This window comes from Danio rerio, chromosome 9 (genome assembly GCF_049306965.1).
Source record: "Danio rerio strain Tuebingen ecotype United States chromosome 9, GRCz12tu, whole genome shotgun sequence".
NCBI lineage: Eukaryota > Metazoa > Chordata > Actinopteri > Cypriniformes > Danionidae > Danio > Danio rerio.
Window position 1 is genome coordinate 41,642,501 of NC_133184.1, and position 24,133 is coordinate 41,666,633.

Here is a 24,133-nt window from a genome sequence, read left to right on the forward strand (position 1 = left end):
TGAATTAAACTGCACAAACCAAAACAAACAATGCAAATCAAAAGGATGAGAGTCGGCTCTCTATAGAACAAAAAGGATAGTTTTTATTTAACATTTCTGCATTTATGAGTAAAACGTTTGGTTATGGATGTGCGACTCTCATCATTATGGATGTGACAGATGTGAAATTGCCACATGTGTGACTCGAATATTATTTTTCGAAAACATTGACTGAGACCTTGAGTATATTTAAAAGTACTGTAAAATACTTGCTTACACAAAAAAAAAAAAAAAAAAAAAAAAAAACGAAAGAATTGATATTTTGGTGAAAACTTTTTTTTTTTCATGGCAAGGTTGACATTTGCATAGAGTTGCTCAAAAATTGCTTACAACTTTTGTAAGACCCCACAAAGTAGTATTTTTACATTTAATTTCTAATCTCACTAATCATTTGACACATTTGGGTACGAGAGAAATGACAGAATTAATTGCTTCATCTAAATCCATAATCGAGATCAGTACATCACAATGTACAAATGACCAAGTCATGGCATAATTTGTTCTTTTTAAATGAGTCTGCATTCAGTAATCTAAATTTGCCTTAAAGTTTGATGAACTGTTCCTTTTTTTAATGGCCCTGAGTCAATTGACAAATTGCGTCGTCTTTAGGCAGCAAGATCTAGATTTTCTGAGCAATGAGAAGCATTACCGAATTACACACACACCATTACGTGGCCACAGCCATCGCTAACTGCCCTCATCACAACTTAGAAGAGGATTCAGTGACTGTGTAATTGTTTTCCGTTCGGTAGACGCTCATCTCATCGCCAGAGTTGTCTGACTCAGGCTGTTCAGACTTTTCATAACAAACATCTACCCACTAAAACACATGACGGGTGGTATGAATGTATAGCTGTGTGAATCTGAGAGCAAGAGTGCCTTTGGTTTCGCCAAGTGATGATTAATACTATGGGAGCCTGTGTGAATGTGTTGTCATTTGAGCTTTACTCTCTGCTGTTCCTATTATGACTGGAGTGGAGTTAGATTTGAACATAGAACTGGCTAACAAATTGATAGCTGTAACGATTCATAAGTGCTTGTGTTTGTTGGTATAAGTGTGTTAAACAGGAGTCTTGAATCTGAAACTGCCAGGGTGGTATTTGCTATGAAATGCTGCCATCTAGAGGATTACAGTGACACTAGAGAAAGTGAAAGTTGCACCAGTTGCCAAAAAAAAAAAAAAATCACCATTTACCGCTAGGATAAACAGCGTTTATTTAAATAAACAAGTCATCGAGGAAACGGATTTCTAGTAGGAAAACAACAATATGCAACCAATCTATAATTCGTTTCATCTTACTATTAGATTCATACTTACTCTTACTCCCAGCGCCATTTATATCAAAGTAGATATTTAGCCACACCATGTTGGCGTTTTGTGGCATCTAATTTTACGATGTGGGTTGTTAGCCAAACTCTAAACCCCAATCTGGAGGACCAGGACATACACAAATATACTACGGACAATTTTGCTTACCCAATTCACCTTCGGTAGCGCATGTCTTTGGATTTGTGGAGGAAACTGGAGCACCTGGAGACTCCCACAAACATGGGAAGAACATGCAAACTCTACACAGAAATGGCAACTGGCTCAGTCAGGGCTTTAATCAGCGACCTTGATTTTCTTGTGAATTTTTTTTTTACTATTATTTTACAGAAGGCACACACTATAATGTAATTTAGTAAAACAATAGTTTACATACCAGAGGAATCTTATCATTCAGACAAAGTATCATTTGATGACATTAAAAAAAACTATTTAGGGATCAAAGTTTCAACTTCTTAAACGTTTCAGGTCTAAATAAATAGTTTTTTAATTATTATTATTTTTTTAAATATATGCATTTAATGTTGAATAGTAATTATTGCGCCCATTATTTGATTTGTTTTCCCATCACAAAAGTTACATGAAACATTTAACATGTACATTTTTATGCAATTACAATTACTTTATTTCCACTGTAGTTTAAAGTTGATTTTTAATATAAAGGAAAAATTGTGAATATTTATCAATTACTTCCAAAAAACGAACAATAAACAATAAAAGATAAACGCTGATGAAATGTCTAAATTTAAAGTCTAATCTGAATTTCTGCCAAAGCTTTGAAATCATCTTCTTTTAAAGCTTTCAAACATCTTCTGCAGTTCGACAGATGGACTTACTTGTCATATCGTATATAATGTCTCATTTTATATGCAAAAGAAACAGCAGCATACTCTATGGTAAAGGTTCCCAAAGTGAGGGTTGGGGGTGATCGCTTGGCGATTTCCAAGTCAAATAATTTTTATTAAACTATTACAATGACTATATTTTCTCCATAACCCACAGAAAATAACAACAGTTAATAGTTATAAAAAAGCAAGAACATGCATAGGATTCATAGGATTGTGTGTTTACATTAAATTAACAACACAGCATCAGATTGATTTTAAAGCACCAGGTTAAACTGACACCTTTATAGCAATCAAAAATAAATACAGGCCACAACCGAACATTGAGGATGATCTCTGATTGGCTGTCTGCAAAATCAAACCAAGAATAGACTTGTGCCCACCAGTCTCTTTAGGTGAGGTTTCTAAACCAAATTTAGAAGTGACTATATAAATTATATAGCCTACGGTTGTTTGACTATTGCACTTTTTTGTGTTGTCAATATGCACATGTTTATACAGGCCTATTGTTGTGTGTGCTACATTTGTATATGTATAACCACCTCTGAGAAAAATGGGTTGCAGGCTAAAAAGTTTGGGAACACCTCATCAATGGGGGCAAATAAGCTATTCTTTTTACAACAAAATGCGCTTTCGTGTTGTTTGTGAAATCATGACATCTGCTGGACAAAAGAAAAAGCACTTCACTGGTTTAGTAATGATTTCAGACCTGGAAAAAATAAACCACCAGAGCCTAAAGTTTAACAGAAAAGTCCTCTACCACTTGGAGGCAGCATCAGTCCTGAGTAAACAGTGTATTTGGAACATATCTTCAGTAAGAAATCTGCATTAGTAGTCATGCCTTGCAACTGCATTTTGAAGTCGAAGATAAAACGGTTCATAGCAAGAGACAGAGAAGTAAACTGAACATTCAGTTCCAGCTCGTTATATAATTTCACCAGTTATCTTTATCGTTAAGGTAAAGTAGGCTACTGAGAAGCCGTGCACATATCTTTTTTTTCTCACAGATAAAAGGGCTGAGAAAGCCGCTCCGGGTCTATAAAAAGACAAGAGTGCAGTCCTGCGGTCTTGAGTGTCTCGGGGTGTATGGACACGATGATGTTCACAAACACATCTATCACTATTTTTGAACAGATAGAAAGCAGGGTTAGCGTTAACACCAACTCATCATGTGAGAATTCTCATATGAGATGAATATGAGACTGAATCGCATATCAATAGTGTTTGTAAGCCTGCACGAGTGCGTGATATACATGTTTTTTGTCCAGGTGTGAGGTTGTTTCGGCGCACTAAGACTTTCCACGCTAACTTACCAAACACCCACCTATTTAACCTCCAGCAGTGTCCAGACTATACACAATTTCCTAATTGTTCAACCTACTTCTGCTGTGATAAAAGGCGTATAGCCACAGAGAGAAACTCACAGTCATAGTAATACAGTCAGTTCCTTGAAGTGGAGGCCATGGTCGAAGAAACGGCTGAGCATAAATTTACCAACAGCACATAAAAACCACGGTCTTATACTACTGTATGTTCACCACAAATCAACTGTTCATTAGTATTGCTATCACTATTTAAAAGCACACTCGACAGAGGGAGAATGAAGCAATAAACCAAATAACACTCACTTTCACGTATGAAAGAGACGCTACAGTAAAACAAGTTTAGTTCAACGAGTTAAACAATCTGGATTGGGGTTTATTCAAACCTTGAGTAAGTAAAGTTTACAAATAATTCAGCTCGACTTTATTAGCTTAGATTTTATTTTGATGTGCAGACTACAGACTATGGTTAATAAAAGGGACTAAGCTAAAAAAGAAAATGAATACATGAAAACATTAGAGGAAAATGACAGATTAAAGTTTACAAAGTAAATTTACTTACAATTTCACATGCACCCGTCCATAAAAAAGAATCCGATGCTGGTGGTCTTCTGTCTAATAAAACTTGAATTGCGATTAGCCTTCTCTGCAGTCTGCATATAAGCCTATTTTTTCTTCAGCGTACCGGTTCGTTTGGACGGTTCGTTTCAATGAATCGATAAACAAATAAACAAAAGTGATTCACCGAATCAAAACCTCCCAAACTCGCATAGGCCTGCGACTTATTTTAACAGGTAAAATAACAATAATAATAATAAAAAATAAATAAATACATATAAAAAGTCTTATTATAATAAATGTTGTACTTATACACTGTAAAAAAAAATCCTGGTTGCCTCAAATTTTTAAGCTAAATCAAATTAACCTTACGAGACCATTGAACTGACTTAAAACAGCTTGCGTAACTTACAAAATTAAGTTAAAACATGATTAACTTGGTTTGAAAAGTTACATTGATCTAAAAATAAATGCTGTCAGGGCTAATCATATTTTTACAGTGTAATATTAAATATTATTGAACACGTTTTTATTCTAGTACATAGCATTATGCGGATATTCCCAGGTATTTACACTTGCTAAAAAAAACTGACCAAATTCACATATTTATATTAAATAAAAAAAATAGTTTGTTTCAGGATATCACGTATTAAAGAGGGGCTGAATTCTAATGTTGTTAATAATGCTAAACCTATGAGTTCGAATGCAAAAATCTCTAAATGCCATCTGAAATTTTCCTCTAAAATGAGCATTTCTATCAGGCTCTTGTGTTTGCTCAGTATATCGCTTTTATTGCAAAGAATAAGTTTATGGTTTTTAAAATTAAACATCTTCACGTAAAGGAGGTTAAGAAAAATGTTCAATTTCGATGGAAATTTCAGACAGCACTTGGAGGTTTTTGCATCTGAACTTTTCATTAACCATTATATACTGTAATCAAAAATAAAACAAACAAACAAAATCCAGTGGTCCAAAGTTTAACATGCTAATTTCTTCAATGAAAACAGTCACATTCGGCCAAACAATCCCTGTTTTTGTTTTTGTCACAAAATTCAAGAATAAAAAATTATAACAAGTTTAATGTGGTCACAAAAGCTGAGTTCTTAAATAATAAAGGACAGCTAATTTAAGAAGGCATATTTCCTTGCATTATAACTGGTGTCTTTATAACTCACTTACTTTCCAGGAAAACTTGCAAAAGACACTCAGTACATGGACACCAATAATTGTGTTTATCACGTAAAGGGCTATTTTTAATTACCTTAATCTGACTATTTAGTCATAATCAAACTAAACAGAAGTGGATTTAAGACATGTAGAGTACTTCTATTTTAGTCACATTATTGAAGTGCAGTACAGACATGTAAACACCTCAATCAAATTCTCGCATTTTTGTAGCACTCCTCGCTACATTTTATGACAGAAAACTAGTGCAAAATGGTGACGTAATGACGTCAATCAAACTATGTACTATAACTAATGTAACACGGGAACATTAAAGGAACATTCAAAAAGCAACTCCTGTAAACAACTTAATCAAGATGTCTTAAGATTAAGGCAAATAATTGGAATACTGATGTTCATGAAAATGTAGTCACTGTAAGGGTAGGTGCAGTACCACTGAACAGCATCTACGCCAATGTTAGTCTGTTTGCCCTTCCTTCCACAAACCCTGCTACCTGTGGTTCACATAATCTCGAATCCAGTCTGTATCTACAGCAGATCGTTGCGTCACAATAATGCAGAGTCCAAGTTTTTGGTTCACAGTTGTTTTTACATTACATGACTGAGGTTGCTACTATTTTCACACTGCACGATGGATCAGTCACATGAGGATACACACTGCATCACCACAACAAAAACAATTGGCAACAACTTTGTGTCTCTAACAAATGCACATAGGAAGTGATAAGAAAATAACTCAAGATCACACCCATAACCAGATTTAGGAGTTGTAGGTCAATATAATAACAATTTTGCAGCTTCAATATCAATTGCCCTTCAATATCTTTTAGACTGCAACTCTAACTCTCTCTTTTCCACTTAACTAGAGGATAACTGATCCCCGAACAGAGCCTGCATTCACCAAAGATTTATTCTCAACTTCCATTAATTGGTGGAATTTTGGTTCCTTGCCACCATAATCTCTGGCTTGCTTGTTTTAATACTGATTGGTTTTGGTCAATCTTTCTACTTTCGCCTATGGCCATGAGCTTTGGTTGCACCCTTATATGTAGGGTAAGGAGCTGTCACCTGGGATGAGCTTGGAGTAGAGCTGCTGCTCCTCCCCATTGAGAGAAGCCAGCTGTTGTGGCTCCAGCATCTGTTTCACATGCCTCCTGGATACCTACCTGGAGAGGTGTTACAGTTTTGTTTCACTTAAAGGAGGCCTTGAGGAAGACCCAGAACACGCTGGAGGAACTATGGATGTAGTCACACTAGGCTATCCGAACTGTGCCTGGGCGGGTTTTCTGGTTCGTTTGACAAGTGTGAGTGCTCCGAATCGGGTCCAGGCACAGTTCAGTTGGCCGACCCTAGCCTGGTTGAAAGAGGTTTGCCAGAGTGCAGTTCATTTGGGAAGGGTCTGGCTGCGGAGTTGAACTTGCATCTCCAGGCTTGCACACTCAGGCACCCACGCTTCCAATGCAAGTGACGTCATTTACAATCGACACTAGAAATCAACACAAATAAACCAAAAGTGAGTTTCCAGTTTGTTTGCGATGCCAGTGACGACGTTGTAAAATAATTCTAAGTAGATTACTTGGGTTGTACAACATGACAGACCCCCCCCACCCCCGAAAACCAGTTAGTATATTCATCATATGATTATATGCTTTGATGTAGATTTACCAAAGCAGGCTACTAACATTCATACCAGCAAAGCTTATTATTTATATCAACTAAATATCTGGTCTACATATACACACAAAGTATTCTTCCACAGTTATGAATAATAAAATAAAAAAAACAACAGGCAAATTTGAATTTTAGTTTTTTTTATTTTAAACATTTCAAGGAGTTGTAGTATTACAACTAACAGATAAACATTGTGGACTTGACTTACAGCAAAGGAAACTATTCTTTATAACTATTCTTGATAAGTTAGCACGTCTGTGCAGGAGTGCATCTATATGAAATCACAGTTGCAGCGCAGCTTCAACAGTCTCTACATGATCCCAGCCCAGTTTTATAGGTCCTCCAAACATACTGTCGAGATCGACTCGATAAGTGAATGTCTCGACTCGCTTAACAGAAAGAAAGCGGCACAGATGATGTGTAACATTACTGCAGACAGAGCTGTTGTAAGGCAAGCCTCATAGATATATACATTAGATCTCGCCTACCCTGTTGTTGTCTATTGGAAGGAATGCGTCAATAGAGCCGCCATTTTGAAACAGGGTAGCACTCCTTTGAAATGAATGCGGGACCAAGGTACAGTGGAGGATTGTGGCCATCCAAAGCCAGAGATATACACATCTGTGATCTGGAGTTTTCCTGGATGTTAGTATGCAATTTTTTTTTAATTACGAAAATTATAATTTTACATCACTTTTCTACATTGATGGATCAGTGACCCCACGGGCATTCCTGACAAAAAAGTTTGTGTGTACAGAAATGTACTATCCACCCTCCCTGTTAAATTTAAACTAATCCGTGTCCTGAAACACACCTCCTCTCCTGCTTTCACTTCTCATACTGACGGAGGGAGCAACTCGTTTGTGAATGAATCTCTGTTATGGACGACTCGTTCACTAGCCAACAATATTACAAGTTTCTGGCACTGAAGCATCTCGTTATCATATTTCTATTGCATTGTTTGCTGATTTTATTAAACAAAACTAGCATAAACTGAGTGTTTAGTGCGAGTTGGAGCTACAATGAATGCAGTAAGTGACTGTATTATCATCAATAATGTTACCCATTTAGCACAAACGTTCAGAACATACAAAAACTAATTAAAAAAACTAAAACTTACCCATGAAATGTTCTGCCTTTGTGCTTTGTTTTCTTTGTTTGCTCGTTACTACACCCGTAGACAGCGCTAAAGTCCTGCATCTTCACGTAATAACACTGTCTTGACTAGTGCGGTTGAATGACAATTGTCCTGGGAGCACTGTACCAATGAGGAGGCGCTATTGACGCATGCTCTGGGTCCCTATGCGATATCTAGTGTATATATCTATAGGCAAGCATTCGTGGTTCGTTTACGTGACTATAGTAACTGTGGCACCCGTCGCCATTCAATTCAATTCAGCTTTCAGCTTTATTTGTATTGCGTTTTTACAATGTAGATTGTGTCAAAGCAGCTTCACATAAATGGTCATAGTAACTGGAACAGTGTAGTTCAGTTTTTAGTGTTTAAGATCAGTTCAGTTCAGTTTAGCTCAGTTCAGTGTGGTTTAAAATCATTACTGAGAGTTCAAACACTGAAGAGCAAATTCATCGATGCGTAGCTCTACCAATCCTGAACCATGTGAGCCAGTGGCGACAGCGGAGAGGGAAAAAAAAAACTTCACCTGATAGGAGAGTGAAGGAAAAAAAACCTTGAGAGAACCAGACTCAGTTGGGCACGACCATTTTAATTTCTCCGCTGGCCAAAATTCTTGTGCAGAGCTTCAGTCACCGCGGTGGAGGCTGGAAGATGTCATATGCCATATGTTGCCAGAAACCACAGAGAAACTTTTCGAAAATAAGGCACTTAGGTAAGGGTGACATAAGAAGTTTGATTTCAATGAAATATTTTACCTCAGAGATTTTTCCGCCTCATGGACACCCTTAAGTTAAATTACCGAATGACTTTTATGCGAGCAGACACAGGTGGCGATTATAAATGACGCCTCTTGCAGAGGAAGCGTGGTTGCCTGGACGTGTAAGTCCGAGCGTGCAAGCCTGGAGGTGCAAGTGCAAGTCTGCAGCCAGACTCTATTGGTTCGGTTGGGCTTAGGCGCGTTACGCTTGTAGTGAGTGCAAAGCACGCTGGAGCACAAAACTGAATATGAACTTAGTAATCATTCTTTTAATTGAACATGAACTGCCAAAGCTTTTAAAAGATGCAAACCCCTTACTGCACCTTCAGCAAATCTCCTAATACGTGCAGCATAATGACTTATGATAAAAGTCTAAAGTGGTGGATCTGTTCAGCGAAATATTTGACTGCATGCCACTGCATCCCAAACGACTAAAAATAATACAAAACTATGTAACTAAAGCAATGTCCACTGTGCTGAGAGAGAGCACTTCTCTTCCTGTTAAACTGAACAGTCACATCAATGACGCAAGCATGCTCCGGCCCAGAAAGTAAAATGCAACGTTAGTGCAGGGCAGAGGGGGCGGAGGGGCAAGTGAGCATCGGCATGGTTCATGGCAACTGTACCTAGAGTGAGTTCGAGCGAAGTCGAACTGTTCGAGCAAACTCGGCTGGCTTTGAAATGACTTGGGATCACCCCGGAGGAGTTGGAGGAAGTGTCTGGGTTAAGGGGGAAGTCTGGGGTTCCTTCCTGAGACTGCTGCCCCCGCAACCTGTCCCACGTTAAGTGAAAGAAAATTATTTAATTGGTTTTAATTTAGCTAAAATTAAACCAGTATTGTATCATTCTGCTTCCTGTCGTATATACCGAATATGTTCCACAACCTACAGAATGGATGTTCCCGCCAAGCTGAAAGTGCTACCACATTCAGAAAAGCTTGGATGAGTGTAAGCCACACTAGACTATTTCAGGTCTAGGAACAGTGAAGTTATTTTCACTCCCAAGATGCTATGGCACAGCACTGACTCTGGTTGTAAAAACTGTGAGGAGATTCCAGAAGAAATATGACAAGTTTAACTGGTGGGAATGTGTTGTTGTTTTTATTATAACTCAGTATTACAGGGTTTTATTTAAACCAGTGGTTCTCAACTGGTTTGGCCATGGGACCCACATTTTTACATGGTCATCAAGCCGCGACCCACATTTTTAGGAACTATAATATAATTAGGAATTATAGGAATTATTCAGGAATTCAGGAATTATAATTAATTTGTATTTATTTGTTAACACACAAGTAGTGACAGATAAATCATAAGAAAGACTTACAAATAAACAATATTTTATTGCTGTCGTTTAACAAAATGTATGCACTTTTGTGATGCCCTCAACTCTTGGAGTCGTCTTTGAATATGGTCTACAGGTTTGTCCTTGCAACTGGGATGTTTGGTTTCTAAATGTCGTTTTAGTTTCAAGAGTTCACACTTAGATATTGCTTGACAGCTGTAAGCAGGTTTGGCATGCTGTCCTGGGAGAGAACCCTGAGCTCGAAGATAGTTGAGCCCAGGGCTCCCGCCAGGTCCATAAAGCATGTGAGGGGAGTACGAGATCAGGTGGTTCTCGAGAGCTACACTTTTTGTAAAGGAGAAAAGGAGAAAGGGGTGGATGGGGGGTTTCTTCGGAAAACGAAGATAAGGGAGTACTGTCTAGCTAGGCTACTTATAGTGGGTTAGGATAGATCTGATTGGCTAACTAATGAGTGTAGATAGGTGGCCAGCTGCAGTCAATTATATCACATGCTCCTCTCGAAATGTTTAAAAACTTCACTTAGAAGGTTTCATGCTCTCTTGTGAGAGCACCTCATTTCATATGACACACTGCAGTTTTAAACCTTTTTTGTCATCAGTATATAGAAATCCATACTTTACATTTTCAGGGTTGTACTTGCGCTACGATATATTTCTTGCTATAATGAAATGAAATTTCACATGTCAAACGGTACATTTGTCGTGTGCGCATTTCAAGATAAGTCCAGTTTAAGCAAAATATAAGTTTAAATCTAAACTTTTGTTGTTTTACTGACCACACACTCTGCGACCCACTGAAAATGTTCCTGTGACCCACTTTTGGGTCCCAACCCACCAGTTGAGAAACACTGATTTAAACTATAGTAACTTTATATTTTGTTATTTAATGCTTTTGTAGTGTTGTACTATTTAAGTTTAGCAAAATCATCTGCTGTAGTTTATTGGGGATGTAGATATTAATACATGATTTTTTTACCATTCTGACACGATGAATAAAAGAAATATAGATCGATTCTGCTCTCCTACAGCTAAGTACTGTGTGGACTGCCTCAAAAGAACAATTAATTTCCATATGGTTCATCAAACAGAATAAGAAGTTAATTGCTTCACATTCGATGGCTTAATCTGTACTTGTGCCCATCTATCCTTCTCTTTTGTCTTCCCTTGTAAAGAAAATCCCACCTCAGATTTTTTGAAGCTATAATGAGCTAATGACAATACGAGATCTTGATCATCCTGTCAGGGCAACAATAGCTTTTAATAATACTCCACCCAATCGGTGTATGTCTGTGTCATTTACTCAAGTGTCTCACATCTGACCTGCCATAACCTCTCACTGATCGCGCCATTCACAGACAAGCAATACCAGCCCACGCACAGGATTTTACCCAGTTACCCTCTACTAAAGCCTTCCTACTCATTACAGTACAGTGGAGAAACAGTCTCTTTGACATTTGGAGAAGACACAATACCAGATGACAGAGTTTGTAAAGTCTGTCACACCATGCGTTTATGTGGGCTAGACAGTACAAGTGATGTAATCAGAGAGCTTAACAACCAAATGGTTGGAATATGACTGAATTTACGCGTCTGATGATCTTAAAAACTGTTTGATCAAAAGGATTTTAAAATACCCCCCAAAACGAATGCCTGTAAACATGTGAACACATTTACAATATCACTGTATAAAAAGTGTAGTCCATGTCTGGTGGGCCCTAAAACGGCAAAGGCCCTTATGCTGTGTTCACACCAGACATGGCATGCGTGAATTCATCATGCTATTCGCACATAAATCAACACATGGACATTTTTGGTTTACTATCTACATTCATGCATCATATTCACTTCACAGTAGATGCAGATTCATGCCATGGGCAGGGCTTCTGTCTGCTCAGTGACTCTTTGCTAAATGGCTAACATGGATTTATTTTTTTTTTTAGATAGATAGATAGGTAGATAGATAGATAGATAGATAGATAGATAGATAGATAGATAGATAGATAGATAAAATCGCATCCAAAATAAAAAGTTTGTTTTGACGTATACATACATATGTGTTGGTGTGTGTGTGTGTGTGTGTGTGTGTGTGTGTGTGTGTGTGTGTGTGTGTGTGTTATAGATATTTTTTTGTATATGTGATTGAAACAAAATATACAAAACATTTGTTACATAGACATTTAAATTTCGTATGTTATACATATAAAATAATATATTTCTAAAAATTAACATTCTTAAATATATGCATGTGTGTATTTATATACATCGTACACACATTTAAACTATGGTCAAAACAAATTATTATATGTGATACAATAATATCTGCCCAGTCCTAGATCTATATACATTTTATACTATAGCTGTATTCTCCAGTCCTTCTTTTTTTTTTTTTTTTTAATATATTTTTTGAGAAAGTCTTATTTTTTTGTTTGACTGAAATACAAGCTTTTTTATTATAAAGGTCAATATTATAAGTCTATAAGTTTGTAATATTGTGAATTAGTCAATATTAGCTATTGTCTACAGAACAAACCGTAGTTGTCTAATATTTTGCCTAAGTCTTTAAATTGCACTTTATACTGAATATTAATATCTTGCGAAACAAGTAGAAAAAAAAGATATTATACACGGCCACTATGGCAAAGACAAAATAAATTACTTATAAAAAACATTATGTTTATAAATTAGTCTGAAAAAAAAGCTTTGATCCTTTAAGCAACACTTGGAAAATGTTTTTTAAATAAATTAAATAAAGTTCCTCCAAGCTACACAATTTGTTATTTTATTTTTGCTTTTCTTAATTTTTCCTTTTTTTAAAATTTGTATTGTAATATTTTTATATAACACATACATTTGGGTATACTAGTTTTATACTGTCATTGCAAGTTATTTTTTTAGATGAGCTCCAGATTTGGTTTCAGTTCTGACTAATCTAATATAAATGCACAAATATAATATTGCATAGCTTCCTAATAAAAATATTAATTTAAAAGATGGATTAATGGTGTTCTTATATATGCTGAACACTGTTTGCGATAAACAACAAACATTTGATTGATTACTTAAATTGGTTTTAGCAATATAAACTATTTAATACAATGATTGTAAGTTAAAAATGTTTTTGTGAGGATTAAATTTTGAAGTAACCTAATATAGTAGAATCTTAAATACAATTTAGCAGTTCTTTTGTGTGTGTGTGTTGACAAGCATCTAAGATTCTACCACAGCGTCAGGGACATCTTTACTATATGACTTTGCTGAGTAAGTGACACCACACTCCATAAAGAGACGTGAGACCAGCATCAGGCCCTTCGTTTCACAGCTAACCAGTTCCTTCATCTCCTCTGTGGTTATGTTCCACTGACCTTTTCAGTCTTCAACGCTCAAACGCCTGCTCAGGATGTGAGAGTGTGAACACTGTGAGCAAGCCACTAACACTCAGATTCTGAGGCCTAATGTCTGCATCGTACCAACCGGGATGGCACGATGTGATACCGCGTGCCAGGCTGCGTCCAGTCGAAGAACAAACCAAACGAAATGGTCCTAAATGTATCCTAAAATACCTTCTGAATGTCATCATGGCATTCGTCAGATGTGCTGGGAGATGTCATCTTCATTTGTTTCCTGTTTTCACTTCAGCTATTGACAGCTGTGCACCCATTTTTATCAAACCACTGTTTCACAGTTTTCCTCCAGTTATCTGCTTCTCTTTCTCTCCCCGCACAGAACAGTTCCCTCCAGCCTTCTCTTACTTTCCTCCACCTCTCCACAGATGTCTCTTCTTTCCGCACATCTCCTTTCTCCACACAGGTGCAAACACACACACAACCCTCAACCTGATGCCGTTGATCTTTAATCCCTCCTCCAGGCAGAGCAAAAGTTATATGGTAGTTTTACGGTAGCAAGTTTTATTTAGTTGAATTTGTGCATTAGTTTTGCCCTAAATGGGTCCCGTTTTGGGAGTTTCCCCATTGGCAGTGGCTGTATGAATTTGGTGAGCGGTAGGAAGACAAGTGGAAGCCCCCCTCCCGCTCCTCCTTCCTCCTCTCGCTTACAAAAAACCACAAACCAGCCTCTAAATACCCAGAGGTCTTTGCAGCAGTCATTTTCTCTCTCTATCACTCTCCCTCTCTTTTTTCGTCTTCTCTTTTCTTTCTTTCTTTCACGCTCAGCACAGGAAATCGCACTCCTCAGCCCCTTCAGACAAACCAAGATGGAGGTGTAGCATCCCCGTAGCAAGAAGGTGTGATATTATAGGGCAGAAAGGGTCAGGAAGTGAGTATTAGGAGGATTTAGCAACAGCGAGCTCTGCAGGATCTCCCCAAAAACAACTATGGATGGAAAACTGAAAAGCATTTGCTTATTGTTATGATGTTGCATGCAATGCTTGATGTAGCACAGATGGAGGGCTTTTAATAACACTGTCCCACTAAAAACCTTACACCTAATGTAAGCCTTTTGACTTTTTAAAATGACTCCAATATTATTAAATACAATTGAAAAGTTTACTATTTTCTTGAAGGCTGTACACTTATAGTATACAATTATCGTCTTAAGCAAGTCTGTGGTGTAACTCCTACATCCAAACACGCTGCCGTTTGAACTTAAACACTATAAATATGGTCTTGCTAAACATATTTTATGCTTATGCAGGTACATTTAGCAATAGAAAATGTACCCTTCAATTCAGTCAGAGACGAGTGGTGCCCACTGATTAAACATTAATAAAATATTGCACATTGTTGATAGTCCTGTAACCAGGGCCAGAATGGGACTCCTTTTCAGCCCTGGAGTTTCAAGCCTTAGACCGGCCCACCTCAGTTCACGACTGACTAAAATAACATCATTTCCAATTCAGTTTCTAATGACGCGATCACGTCTTTTTCAAGGAAACAGCTGCTTTAGAACTTCAAATGTTTTTATAAATATGAGAACATTAAAGGGTAGCTAAATCTCCAACACTATTCTTTAAAACATCACAATGTATTTTCCTGCAATATTAGAATATATATTATGTGCAAAATTCTTTATAGACATCCAGTCCTTTGTAACAGTGGTCACACAAAAAAAGAATAAAATAAAATGTGTACACCTACATAAGTAGCCCAAACAGTATTATGTCTTAACACTAAAAATGAAAAAAATAAATAAATAAAATAAAAAAAACCTACACAGGTGAGGTTCGTACTAGAGATCTGCGCAGGACTACATTTTGAATCCCTCTCCCACCAGGTGGAAAACCACCCAGCAGAGTCCAGACAGCCTATAACAAGCTGTTTGTATAAACACACACACATAAGCACCAAGCAAGTGACACACACACAGACAGCATCGCTCTCTCTCAATTACACACACACACACACACACACACACACACACACACACACACACACACACACACACACACACACACACACACACACACACACACACACACACACACACACACACACACACACACACACACACACACACACACACACACACACACACACACACACACACACACACATATACGTACGCACAGTACAAAGCTCTCTCATTCGCGCGCACGCACACACGCACGCACAGCAACAAACAAGCTAAATTCAGCATTATGCTCTCTCATTCACACACATACATACGAGAGTTGGGAGTGATATGGTTAGACCACCCACTCCAGTCCAAAACTACACCAGTTACCGACCGCTAACGTCCTTTATTCGGATAGTTATTTAGATCTCTAGTTCGAACTTGGATTGACGGCGTCGTAACGCAATGTGCTCACCACTGAACCACAATGGCACTGTTATATTGGTGTGTTTGGAAAAATATAAAAAAATAAGTATTGCACTATCTGCATGAGCCTGGTGAAAGTGGTGGCTCATTTTTCTCAAAATTTTCCAATTAAATCACATCTTTTTCTATTTAATTATAAAATTTAAATACTATATTTTAGTGACGTTTTAAGCATTGTTCTGAATTAGCTTGTCAGAGAGTTATCATAACCACGCTTTTCGACCATTTCAGCCAAAATAGTATTCAAATTAATTTTGATATGGGCCTCTTTTGGTGCTTCACATATTTTTATTGGTCATTTTTTGCTTCAAGAATAAAGTACAAGATGTTGAATAAAAGTTATTTATAAAATGTTTTTCTTTATTTAAAAGCAAAACAGTAGCGAAAGGAGACTTCGCTCACATTCGCTTGTATGTTTTCTTACAAAGCTGGATATTTGACCCATGAAAAGTAACTGCTAGCATTGGCCAAAACTGATTAGCAGAAGTCACTCTAAAGCAACAGCCAAGAGGATTCTGCTTGGTCTTAAAGTCTTTTTTGATGGGTTATTTTCACCACGATGGCATAGCAGTCAAAATAGGACAAATGAGCTCATGTATGAGACAAATCCTGGTGAGGGGTGATTTTCCAAACTTCCCAAGCCCCTCCTTACTACGAGCCTGGTTGTGGGAAAACCTAAACATTGACAGTTTGTGATGAACGATGAGGATATTTATTCTTGCAAAATTGCTGCTTTATTTCAATGTACACTGGCTAAGAGAGCATAACGTGCTGCAATTTAAGAAAACTCAAGCAATTACATAAAACAACAGCTAATTGAGAAATCCCAAATCTGTTTGACGGCTCACATGCTGGAAATCCTCACAAAGCAAACACATTTTTAAAAAAGCACTGCATTTTCACACAACGGAAACAATTAATAAAACACGCTGCATTTTCTCACCACACAACAGAAATGTTTCAAGGACACCCTTAAACGTGATGAATCCGGCTAATTAAGTTATGGTTATTTAGGCTAATAAGTACCAAAGACACTGGAATCAAGATATTGAAATAAAACTCACATTTGAAAGATCACCTACAACTTCACCAAGCAACAGTCACAGCACAGCGGTGTCCGTCACGTTTTTGGTTCTCCTTGAAACCTTTCTGTTGTGTTTAGTTCTTTTTGTGTTGTGAGAAAATGCAGCGATTTGTATTTTCATGTGTATGCGTTGAGAATTTGCAGCATGTGTGCTGTCAAACAGATGACGATCTTTTTTCAATTTGCTGGGGTTTTTTGTAATTGCGTGTGTTTGTTTTAAATTGCAGCATGTTAAGTCCTCTGGTCCACTGTACATAGGTTTAGTGACAGGGGGTCATTTTATTTTTTACAATTATGATGAAGAGAATACTGAATTCTAAGACTATGCAAGGGTTAAAGAAGTACAGGATCCCAAAAAGGCTTTTAAAGGCTGCTTTTACATTGCATAGTTCAAGTGACCCTATAGGGTGTATGCAGAAGTATGCGGCAGGACTTTTAATTTTTCAGTAACCTGGGTTCAACACTTGCAGTGAACTGTATGCCGTTACAAAATCAGCGCATTTAAAGTCTTTTTTTTTTTTTTAATCAGTTATCTTTTCTGCCTGATTGATATACAATATAAAGTGGGTCTCAGAATGTACAAGAGGCACTGCATTAAAATAATTTTTTCTGCTCCATGTCTTTAAAATATTAACATTTATTCTACTCCAGTATTTTCAATGGAGTTTCTGCATTCACCTGCTGATCCTGGTGGCACGTGTGTGTGTGTGTGTGTGTGTGTGTGTGTGTGTGTGTGTGTGTGTGTGTAAAGGCTTTTTATCTCATTTTATGCTTGAACAACTAAATGAATGCTGAAGTCTATTTAACTGGTTATATTTTAATGGCATTACAACACTGATGCTGTAAAAAGGACCATATATGATTGAAAAAAATGAATAAATCACATTAACCATTTAAGTTTATCGGTATGGGAGAAAACACTTGCTGTGCATATACCCTACTTTTTTTTTTCTTTTCTTCTATGTGGCACAGATTGGATATGGTCTATGTACATGTGTGCAGGAAGAAATAAAAAGATTTACTCAAATCATATTCAGGCCTTGTTCATATGTTGAAATTTATCCAAGGTGAATGGAGTAAATGCACACAGACTTTTAATTTCAGTCAGCCAATTCCAAATTGAATGGTCATCCCATAAATTGAAGTGTTTTTGAGAGATTGCTGAGATACGTTTAATAGTGGCCATCAGACCAAACAAGACGCACTGCATTAAATTCTATTTTTCCTCGCCATGTCTTTAAAATATGGAAGTTAATTCTACCCCAGTATTTACAATGGAATTTCTGTGCTAGCCTGCTGCTAGTGAAGCCTGAGTTTAAACTTGTTTGGTCTCTTTTTATGCTTTAACAAACAAATAAATGCTCAAGTCTATTTAGCTGATTATATTTTAAATGATATTACAATTATTTGTGCTTAGGAATCTTATAAAATTGAAAATAGTCACGTAAACCTTTCACCGGAAGTTCATCATTGGCTAGCTGTGCTTATTAGGTCTGTGCCATCATGTCTGCAGTGTAAGCGGTTACAGTAGATCGAATTTTCTCCTGTCAAGGTGAGTCGCGGGTCATTAATAACTGTAGCGAATTACTAGAACAAAAAACAAAAAGGATGTTAATAGGAGAGCATGTGCACAAAATCCCCTATGTAAACAATAATTATTGCATACAAAACATGCATATCAGGCTATGGACATGACATTATAATCCTTACTGGTATAAAAAAAGACCCAAGTTAAAAGAATATAGACAAATGATAACTTTTCTGTCATAAACTACAGCAAAACAACTTGTCAAAAAGAGAATAAACAAAATGAAATTCAGCTAACAGATTATGGAGAAAAGAGCGCATTTTAATAATCAGCTGTCAGTCAGCGCCCGCTCTTTTTTTCCCTGCTTGTGCCTTGTGTAAATGCTGACAATCAGATATACAGTAAGTCACTTTTAAAAGATGATGTAAGCATGTTAAAAAAAAAAAAAAATCAGATACAGTCACAAAATCGGAACTCATTATCAAGGTTTGTGTAAATGCAGCCAGACTGACTTACCGTTAAGATGTTGCATGTACAGCTCTTTAGAACACAGAAGTTGGTACAGTAGGCTTCCGTTTTCCCAAATTGATAATTATTAAACAATTAAACTTTAAAAATATATATAAATAGCAATGTATCTTTAAAATATGATCTTACATAGACATATTTGATTAAAAGCAGTCCACTTGGAGACCCTAAAGCAGTGGTGTCTAAACCTGTTGCTGGAGAGTTAAGTTCCAGCTAATTAAACACACCTGAAAGTAATTATGACCTTCACACTCACTCCAAACTTCCAAGTTGATCAGTGGGAGATGAACTCTGCAGGACATTCATTCTTAAAGTAGCAGTTGCAATCTTTTGCAGCTACATCGTAAAACTATATTTGGTATCCCAAATAACTTTTCAGTCAACAGTTGTTAAAAAAATGTTTAGAAAGTGTGAAAATTCAAGAAAGCGTTTTCCCACTTTAACCCTTCTTTTGACTGACAACACATTTTAACAGCAGAAAAAAAAATTGTTTTTTTTTTTGTTGTTTTTTTTTACATATTGTTTCCCATGGTGCTGGGTTGCAGTTGAAAGAGCATCTGCTGGGCAAAACACATGCCAGTAGTTGGTGATTCATTCCATATATATTCCATATATATAAACAGCTGTATACATATAGGGTACAACGGTTATCTTAGGGCTCAATTTTGACCTGCCAGCTACATATTAAACCCTTTTAACTGTAGGCACACTCCAACCCATACCCACTCACACATAATAAGAATCTGCTGCTTTAACTTTTATCAATACTGTCTTGCTTAAATTGTTTAATTTTAACTGCTAATTTGTGTGAATTTGTACAAGTTTAATAGTTTGAAAATGTAATCATTGGGAGATGATGAGCAAATCATACTAACTTGTATGAATGAGATCTTACAAATTCATACAAAATTAGCCATTAAATCTAAAGTTACAAACTGCCATTATATAGCATTGATTATACAAAGTTTAAAGACCACACAAGGGTTTACATATCTTTTTGTAATATGAAAAGTTTCTAAAAATATTAAAGGTTCTTTATAAAACTATTGATATCAATAAAGAACATTAAAAACACACCAAAAAATAAGTTTGTATGATTAGTAGCTTGGCAGTTCATGCACTGTGGCGACCTCTGATAAATCATGGATAAGCTGAAGGAAAATGAATGAAGGAATGAATGATTAGTAGATGTAGTTGGCTATGGTCGGCCCTTATTGATTGGTTATGATAAGTGCTGTTTAATATGTCAGATGTGCTGTATTTCAATGACTGACAGAGTCTTATCACTCTGAATTAGCCTTTATTGACAATTTACCGAAATTAAGGCCTGCTTCTATTTAGGCGACGTCATCACCTGGAGACAGAGTATCACAGAGGTGTTCCTACAGCCCAGTAGGTCCAGGCCTGCCATAATTACTTAAGTTGCCTCTATCAAATCAGGGCCACAAAGTGAAACATGCCAGAAATGTGAAGTGCGAAGTGAAAACAGCAGCGCAAACTCACAGCTGACTAAAAAGCTAATTGATTTTATTGATTTTTATTTTTTTTGCACTGTTTGATTTTTTTTGTGCAGTTATTTTCTTGTTTGCAAATTTAATTTTTATTTCTCAAAACTTCATTTTCACTTTGAGTTCTTCACTTTAGTTAGCAAAATAAATTTTTATTTCTCAAAACTTCATTTTCGCTATGTGATTATTGGAGATTTACATTTATTTATTACTTTTTTTGCTCAATATTTTTTGTTTGCAAAACTTTTTTTTTATTATTTTATTTTGCAAGTATATATGGCCCTAGATTGACTCCAGATTCTGTTTCCTTGATAAAGTTTACATTGATTCCTTATAGCTCTGAAATATAAGCTGCGTCCCAAATGGCACACTATACACTATGCACTCATGCACTATGTACTTATGCACTTACACACTCAACAGGATAGTATATGTATGTAGTGCTGTCCCAAATGGCACACTAATGTTTTTTTACTAAGCGGAAATTCAAACCGTTTCCCTGATGACGTTTGACTGTTGCCAAATCAGTGAAATAAACGACTGAATTATCAAGTAATACCTGCCGTGAGTATTGCCGCATTTACCATCCGGAGGCGCTATAATCACTCTCGTAGGAGAATTTTGCTTTCACTATCCAAAATAAATAAAGTTATTCAACATGTGCGTCCGATCGCTCCGCCCCTTCCGCTACGTAAGCAAACCTGCGGTCGTTGAGTGCGTGAAGTGTCCATCATTACACACTTCATTTTAGCGGCTGAATGAGTGCATCATCCGGGTAATTAAAGTGCACTTATTATTTTGAGAGTTTTCAATGTGAACACACTACTTACACTATTTATACTACAAAATGGCGAAAAATAGTGCATAAGTATGCGATTTGGGACGCAGCTATAGTCTTTCCAAAAGAATTTATTCATTTATTAATTTTCTTTTCGGCTTAATCCCTTTATTAATCCGGGGTCGCTACAGCGGAATGAACCGCCAACTTATCCAGCTCATTTTTACGCAGTGGATGTCCTTCTAGCCGCAACCCATCTCTGGGAAACAAAAGAATTTATTCATTCATTAATTTTTCTTCGACTTAGTCCCTGTGGAATGAACCACCATCTGTTTCGGCAGATGCCTTTCCAGACGCAACCCAGTACTGGAAAATACAATATTTATATCACTCTATTTTGTTGGTGAGAGTACGCAAAATTGCTTGAGGGAACTCAAATGTTTTCATAGAGGATTCAAAAAGCTATGTTTACACCTGGCTTTAGGGATTTTGGATAATCCAAGAGAACAACAATAAAAGCAGGTGCAAGCTGGTTGTAAAAGTTTTTGTACTTTTGACCATTTCCAGAGGAAGTCAAAAACCACATTTGCTCAGATTGATAGTGTAAAGACTCGTGGTTGAATGCATTGTAAGTGACACAGAAGACCACCTACTCTTTTTCTATACTGATCATTGTGGGACATGTTATGAGAAGTGACACTAAAAACAGGCTTTCAAACTACAAATGCACCAAATGCATAGATCACAATCAAAATCATTGCTGTAATTTGAATGGTTTTCACTTGCTTGCTTTTCACTTGTCTGCTGCTTGGCATTGGCATCACTGTACTGGATCCTCCTGTAAAAGTGAGGTACTGTAAAGCATAATGAAAATGGATACATTTGGTCCTACATTGCTTAGCATTCACACTATCATTTTGCAAGTTTGAGCTTAAAGGTACAGGTAAAGAAAAATCATGTAATTACCAGCCTGATCTCACGAGTAAGTATTTTACGTTTTGCCAGTTTAGTGGCTGATTTGTACGAATTCGTACGAGTTCAGTCGTACGAAATGGTACGATTTTAAAAAGGAGGCGTGGCACCTGACCCCACTCCTAACCCCAACCGTCATTGGGGGATAAGCAAATCGTACTGAATTGTACGAATTAGATCGTACGAATTCATACGAATTAGCCACTAAATGAAAAAGTTACAAATTGCCGTGAGATTGTGTTGATAATTACTCATTTCAACATACGATAACATACAGTATGAAGCACAATAAAGTACAACAACAATCTACTGTATACAGTAAATACTATGAGCATGTTTATAGTTTTTATTAACATTTGTTTTAAATTGTGCTATAGTGTGGCCATTAATTCTAAAAAAAAGTGATCATAAAACACATTTCGAGAGGAGCATGTGATATGATCGCGGCTGCTCTCTCATCCGTAATCAGCCATAATTCAATCGGATTGATCTAAACTGTTAGTGTAAAATGTTAATACACTACAGTAATAATACTGTAATATTGTCATACTGTACAACTTAAATAAAGTAAAAGTAAAAAAAAGGTGCATTTTACTGTAAAATGAATTTGAGGTAAAACACATTTACTGTAAAGTGGAAGGTAGGGTAGCTTTCAGGCAACAGTGCTGCAAATAATTTATCGCAAAAATACAAAATGTCTAACAGTCTTCTCTGTGCAAAATTGTACAATATATTTTGTACTGTAAGTACATTGTGACCATTAAAAAAATAAGTTCTATATGTGTAGGAATGTTATTTTTTAACACTATAGCCCCCTTTTTTAACACTATAGCCCCCTTCACACAGTGATAACGGTAAATATCTGGAAACTTCCGGAACAACTTTCCCGGTAAATTCAAAAACGCGCTTTCACACAGGCGAGGACGTTACAAAATTTTTCCGGAAAAGGCCATTCACACATCCATTCCAAAATACCGGTAAATTCTGACATCATTAACCAGAAATGAACTCTAAACGGCTGCCCTTGTATTTGTAAACATTTGACTACATTACAAACTCTGTGGATGGATAAGTATTGTGATCAATTTGTATGAAAACATATAGGGGAACACTTTCGCTTGTAGAGATGTACATAATGTGTGTGTGTGTGTGTGTGTGTGTGTGTGTGCTGGCGCTCACTCCTTCACAGTCACACGCGACATGTCAAGCAACTGAAGGAAGCAGAGCTTGAAGATGAAAAAACAACAGCTTAACATAAGCATCTTATCGATAATTATTTACAAAGTTGGCATTTATAAGGAACATAGAAACATTGTCTGACTAACATCTAGCAGCTAAATGTGTCAGGAAAAATATTCAAAGGATTTATTTTCATAAACCGCGCGGACGTGCGTCTAACTGTACTGATTGGCTAAAGTAGACGTCTCACGTCAGCACATTCTAGACGTGCACGCTCTCTTTCCGGCAATCTTCCAACTGCGTTCACACAGCGCAGCATTCCGGCAAATTACCGGTAATGTTACAACTTCTCTTTTTCCTTACTTCTCCAGAACGAATTTACTGTTATTTTCAAAAAGGGCCTGTTCACACATACAGACCTTTCTAGCCAGTAATTTTCCGGAAAGGTCTGTTTTCCGGGAAGGTCTGTATGTGTGAAAGGGGCTTATGAATGTAATCAAGACATACCTAATTTGTCATGTTGTCATTATTACCTGTGCCAGATGTGTTTCTTCACTGGCGTTCTTCACATGGCCTCAAGGGATAGAATGAAACTGTAAACTGTGTGTTTTTTTGAGTACTGAGAATTCAGATAAATA

At 36.8% G+C, this 24,133-nt stretch overlaps 1 protein-coding gene across 4 annotated transcripts in view; it reads right to left on the bottom strand.

The window, feature by feature from the left end:
- The window catches only part of erbb4b (erb-b2 receptor tyrosine kinase 4b), a 656,299-nt gene extending 637,030 nt beyond the window's left edge, over positions 1-19,269 (bottom strand). For all 4 annotated transcript variants that reach the window (XM_073912987.1, XM_073912984.1, XM_073912983.1 and 1 more), the window contains exon 1: positions 19,047-19,269. The gene's annotated coding sequence lies outside the window, so the exon portion shown is untranslated. The remainder of the gene's footprint in view (positions 1-19,046) is intronic.
- Between the last annotated feature and the right edge of the window lie 4,864 nt (positions 19,270-24,133).